The sequence below is a fragment of the Ascaphus truei genome, chromosome 16 (assembly GCF_040206685.1).
Source record: "Ascaphus truei isolate aAscTru1 chromosome 16, aAscTru1.hap1, whole genome shotgun sequence".
NCBI lineage: Eukaryota > Metazoa > Chordata > Amphibia > Anura > Ascaphidae > Ascaphus > Ascaphus truei.
In genome coordinates, this window is record NC_134498.1 from 36206090 (window position 1) to 36212089 (window position 6000).

Consider the following 6000-nt stretch of genomic DNA (forward strand, 5'->3'; position numbering starts at 1 on the left):
ATCTTTTATTGATGTTGGGGTAAATAGCAGAGGAGAAAAACTCGTAAGTGAATTTAACCGTTTCTGAAAAATCACAACAGTTTATAAATGACCTTGAGGTTGGCATAGAGAGCAAAGTCTCCATCTTTGCTGATGACACTAAATTGTATAAGGTAGGAAAATCAGAGCAGGATGTAATTTCTCTCCAGAATGACATGGATGGACTAGAATCTTGGGCAGGTTTAATACGGATACTAATGAGGTCTAATATGGATAAATGTAAGGTTATGTATTTGGGAACCAAGAATAAACAGGCAACTTACAAATTAAAGGGGGCACAATTAGGTGAATCCTTGATGGAGAAGGATTTAGGAGTGTTTGTAGACAGCAGGTTTAGCAAGAGTGCCCAATATCAGGCAGTAACTTCAAAGGTAAATAAGATCTTATCTTGCATTAAACAGGGAATGGATCCAAGGGAAGTAAACATAATTATGCCACAGTATAAAGCATTAGTAAGACCACACCTTGATTTGGAGTAAAGTTTTGTGCACCACTCCATAAAAAAAAAGACATTATGGAACTAGAGAGAGTGCAGAGAAGAGCCACCAAATTAATAAAGGGGATGGAAAATCTGATTTATGATGAGAGGCTAGCTAATTTAGATGTGTTTACATTAGAAAAGAGGCATCTAAGAGTGGGTATGATAACTATATACAAATATATTCGGGGACAATACAGGGAGATTTCAAAAGAACTATTCATTCCAGGGGGGCAGTACAAATGACACGGGGTCATCCCTTAAGGTTGGAGGAAAGGAGATTTCACCAGCAACAAAGGAAAGGGTTCTTTACAGTAAAGGCAGTTAAAATGTGGAATTCATTACCCATAGAGACTGTGATGGCAGATACAATAGATATGTTCAAACAAAGGTTGGACATCTTTTTAGAAAGGAAAGGTATACAGGGATATAACAAATAAGTATACATGGAAGAATGTTGATCCAGGGAGTAATCTGATTGCTGTTATTTGGAGTCAGTAAATAATTTAATTTCCCCTTATGAGATATCATTAGATAATGTGTCACTGGGCGGGTTCTTTGCCTTCCTCTGGATCAAAATACTGTAAGTACAAATATAGGATAAGTATCTGCTGTCTACATTTAGCACAGGTTGAACTTGATGGACACATGTCTTTTTTCAGCCTCATCTACTATGTAACTATGTAATGATGTAACTATGTAATTTGCTTCACACATCATATTGTCATTAAACAGCAGATAAGGATTCTGAGTAATGACATGCAAATGAGAATATGATGTGTGTCACTCTTTGCTTCCTCTTTAAGAAAGTTACCCTTAAAATAGAAAAATATATTAGATTTAAAAAGAAGTGTTAGAATATAAGACTTCTGACTCATTTTTATGCAGGAAACATATGAAAATAAATAAATAAATAAATAAACTTCCCCATCTGTCACTTTCATCTGCACCAAGTTCCAATGGCTGATTTTTGCTCATTAAGATAAACCATAAGCAATAATTTTTTTTATTTTTTTTGGTTTTACCTTCAGGGCTTTGCTGAAATACGTTTTCTTTAGTATTCAATTTTGACCGATCTGGGGGAAAAATAATAATAATATGTTTCTGTTTTAATATTCCTCTGCGTATGGACCTAAGCTGACCTTACAGTCATGTTTAAGAATACAATATCAATAAACAATCTGTTTGGTTTTCAAGATTTTATATCTTTCGGCTCTACAAAAAATATTGACGTCAACATAATGAATTAGTTAAAAGACCATTTGAGCTCCATGAGATGTGGATATTTCTTTTTGAACGCTATGCTGAATTCAGCCACTCATCATTAACCGGTAATTCTATCTGTTATGCATTAAACAGTCATTCTATCCAGCCTACATGGATTTCTGAATGAACTCCTTAAATTGATCCACTTTATTTATAACTTTTAGGGTGTCTATGAACATACTGCTTGCTTTCACATCTTTAAATACCTTTTTCACCCACCACACACCAAGGCACATATCTACTAAGCAGTATTCTGCTATGAGGCACCTTCCGACACTAGAAAACACCTTACAGTCAAGTCAGTTGGGATACAACGTGTTTTCCAGCCTAGAAGGTGTAATATGGAAGAAGTCTTTGCTTAGTAAGTGTGGGCGAATGTCTACAGCCAAATCGTGCTACACTGTACATTCCAACCTATACAGTCTGACATCTACAGGCTTGTCTCCTCTCTGTTCTCGTGGTCTTTACTGCTATCAGGTAAAGCCTTATCCCTGTTGTTCCCACAGATCTCCACAAGTCCTGTTCCAACTAGTATATGCCACTCTCAATATCTCCCAGTACAGAATCTATTTCCTCATGAAAATTTTCAAGAACCTAGCTTTCTCATCTCTGCAAAAAACAAAACACGTATTGTGCTAACATTCTCACAGACAAAAGCACTTATATTCACTATTATCAATGTCTGTGTTTTCGGCCAGGCTTTACACTGACAGACCTGTTGCCTGTGTTAACTTTATTAATTAAACTATTTAATTATATTCCACTATGGGAAGGAAATAGTTTCTTGTCTACTTAGGAACCATTACAAAGATCCATGGCTTACTCAGAAGGGTTGATGTAAAATAAATAATGTATGTATCTATTAGCTACCCATCATATATTGAATTTATGGAATAGAGGCTTTATAATGAGTTCTTATACAACTTAATTTGCTACATTTTAGTTGTAGTACATAGAACAGTATGTGACTGGTTCAATGCTTTCCATCCTCTGATTGGCTAGTGTTGCTTGTTAAAGGAGAAATCCATACAATTCCCTACCTGTGTCTTAAAAAATAATATTAAATCAGTTCTATAGTATTAGATAATACTTACTACATTTTTTTTTAAATTCAACTCTTAATGCCATTTTTAATGAGTTTTTATATACTAAGAATTCTTTCATTTCTATAGCAGTTTTTAGCCACCTCCCCAGCAGTGCAAGATGTTTACAACAGTTTCCTGTTTGTGATAATTTGTTGCCAATATTCCCAGCAGTTTGAGCTGCAAACTGTAACAATAGATAATGTTACCTTAGTAATTTAAGAATACATTGTAGCTGATGAGTTACACTGAATGAAGAATTGATTGAAACTGAAAGACAGCCATTTAGTGAACCCAGTGACGCAGGATCTTTGCTGATCGATCACGGGGGAATCAATTGGCAGCTTAGGTAATTAGTTTTCTATAAAAGTAATTACAGGCTATGTAAGAGGTACATACAATGGAGACCGATTAGGGTGAAATTATATCTTGGCTTTATTGGGCCTGCTCCTTTATCCAGGCAAAACATACAAAAACAACGAAATAACAAACCCCTATCCCTTAAAAGGGCTAACTTACCTCCCCAGACCCTACCTGCAGGACTGCAGGGATATTCCCATTACCAGCCTATGACCCCAAAGTCTCAGGAGGTGGCCCTCCATGTCAATCTCTGGCAGGTTTCTGGGTCCAGGAAATATAGGTGTCTGGGTGTCTTGATTTCAGCACAGCCTTTGTGCTCAAGAACGTGCCTGTGTGCAGGCTTCTCTGCTTTCCTGTGTCAGCCCAACTGTGAACTCAGGAAATCTGTGCAGTCCTCTTTCTCCTTAAGTCAGCCCAAATGTGAGCTAAGGAATCTCTCTCCTGTTTCTCACATCAGGCATTAACTAAGAGTCCTAATCAGCCAGGTGGAGTCTGGTTGATTGCCTGTGTGCAATTAACTAGCACACTGCTGGATTTAGAGGCAGATTCTCTCAAACAGTGATATATATATATATATACACACACATACATATATATATATATATATACACACACACACACACACACACACACACACACACACACACACACACACACACACACACACACACATATATGTATATATATATATATACACACACACACACATATATATATACACATATATATATATATATATATACACACACACACATATATATATACATATATACAGTGTTCAACAATTAATGATAACCACATGCCCGTGGCGAGTGGATTTAGGCCGCTGGCGAGCCGTGCTGCGGCTCTATGAATTCCCCTGCTCGCGCCAATTTTTTATTTTGTTTGAAATAAATAAATAATCCCCCTCCCTGATTGGGCTAACGCAAGGAAGAGGGCCGGCAGGCAGATCTTGGTTAGCCCCTTCCCCCGATCTCCCCCCCCCCTCCTGATCTCCTCGTCATGAACACGGACCTGAGCGTAGGGAGCACACGGGACATCCTGCACCAGATCTACAGCGCAGTGAGAGTGGACACGTGTGCACATAGGGTGATGCGTGTCACATACGTGTAGATATGTATAACAACATCTATACACAGAATAAATAGTGACACTTTAATAATACCTCCGTCCCTCTCTCTACCCATCTCTCCCCTCTTTCCCCCCCTCTCTTTCCCCCCTCTCTTCCCCCCCCCCCTCTCTTTCCCCCCCCCCCCTCTCTTTCCCCCCCCCTCTCTTTCCCCCCCCCTCTCTTTCCCCCCCCCCCTCTCTTTCCCTCCCCCCCTCTTTTCCCCCCCCCTCTCTTTCCCCCCCCTCTCTTTCCCCCCCCTCTCTTTCCCCCCCCTCTCTTTCCCCCCCTCTCTTCCCCCCCCCCTCTCTTCCCCCCCTCTCTTTACCCCCCTCTCTTTACCCCCCCGCACTCCTTCTCTTTCCCTCCGCATGCCCCCCCGTGCTGCGGCGTCGGGTGGGGGGGGGCGTGCTGCGGCATCGGCGTCCGCCTCTGGAGGTGGGGCGGCCCCTTGCAGAGGCCTTCCTGCCGTGTGGAGGGCCCTGCTGCTGTGCGGAGGCCCCACTGCTGCCATGTACGACCCCCTGCCTTGCGGGTAAGTGTGTGTGTGTGAGTGACAGTGGGTGAGTTTGTGTGTGTGTGTTACAGTGTGAGACAGTGACTGTGTGTGTGTGTGTGTGTGTGTGTGTCTGTGTGTGTGTGTGTGTGTGTGTGAGTGTGTGTGTGTGTGTCTGTGTTAGTGTGTGTGTCTGTGAGTGAGTGTGTGTTTGTGAGTGAGTGTGTGTGTCTGTGAGTGAGTGTGTGTGTCTGTGAGTGTGTCACCCTCTCTCCCTCTCCCTGTGTCACCCTCTCCCTGTGTCACCCTCTCCCTGTGTCACCCTCTCCCTCTGTCACCCTCTCCCTCTGTCACCCTCTCCCTCTGTCACCCTCTGCCTCTGTCACCCTCTCCCTCTGTCACCTTCTCCCTCTCCCGGTGTCATCCTCTCCCTGTGTCACCCTCTCCCTCTCCCTGTGTCACCCTCTCCCTCTCTGTGTCACCCTCTCTCTCTCTCTCCCTGTGTCACCAACTCCCTGTGTCACCCTCTCCATGTGTCACCCTCTCCCTGTGTCACCCTCTCCCTGTGTCACCCTCTCCCTCTCCCTGTGTCACCCTCTCACTCTCCCTGTGTCACCCTCTCCCTATGTCACCCTCTCCCTGTGTCACCCCCTTCCTGTGTCACCCTCTCCCTGTGTCACCCTCTCCCTGTGTCACCCTCTCCCTCTCCCTGTGTCACCCTTTCCCTGTGTCACCCTCTCCCTGTGTCACCCTCTCCCTGTGTCACCCTCTCTCTGTGTCACCCTCTCCCTCTCCCTGTGTCACCCTCTCCCTGTGTCACCCTCATTCACCCTTTCCCTGTCACCCTCACCCTTCCCTGTCGCCCTCTCCCTGTCGCCCTCACCCTCTCCCTGTCACCCTCTCCCTGTCACCCTCACCCTCTCCCTGTCGCTCTCACCCTGTCCCTGTCACCCTCACCCTCTCCCTGTCGCCCTCAACCTCTCCCTGTCGCCCTCACCCTCTCCCTGTCACCCTCTCCCTGTCGCCCTCACCCTTTCCTTGTCGCCCTCACCCTTTCCCTGTCGCCCTCACCCTGTCCCTGTCGCTCTCTCCCTCTCTCTGTCGCCCTCTCCCTCTCTGTCTCTCTGTCTCTCTGTCGCACTCTTCTTCGCTCTCTCTCTCTGTCTTTGTC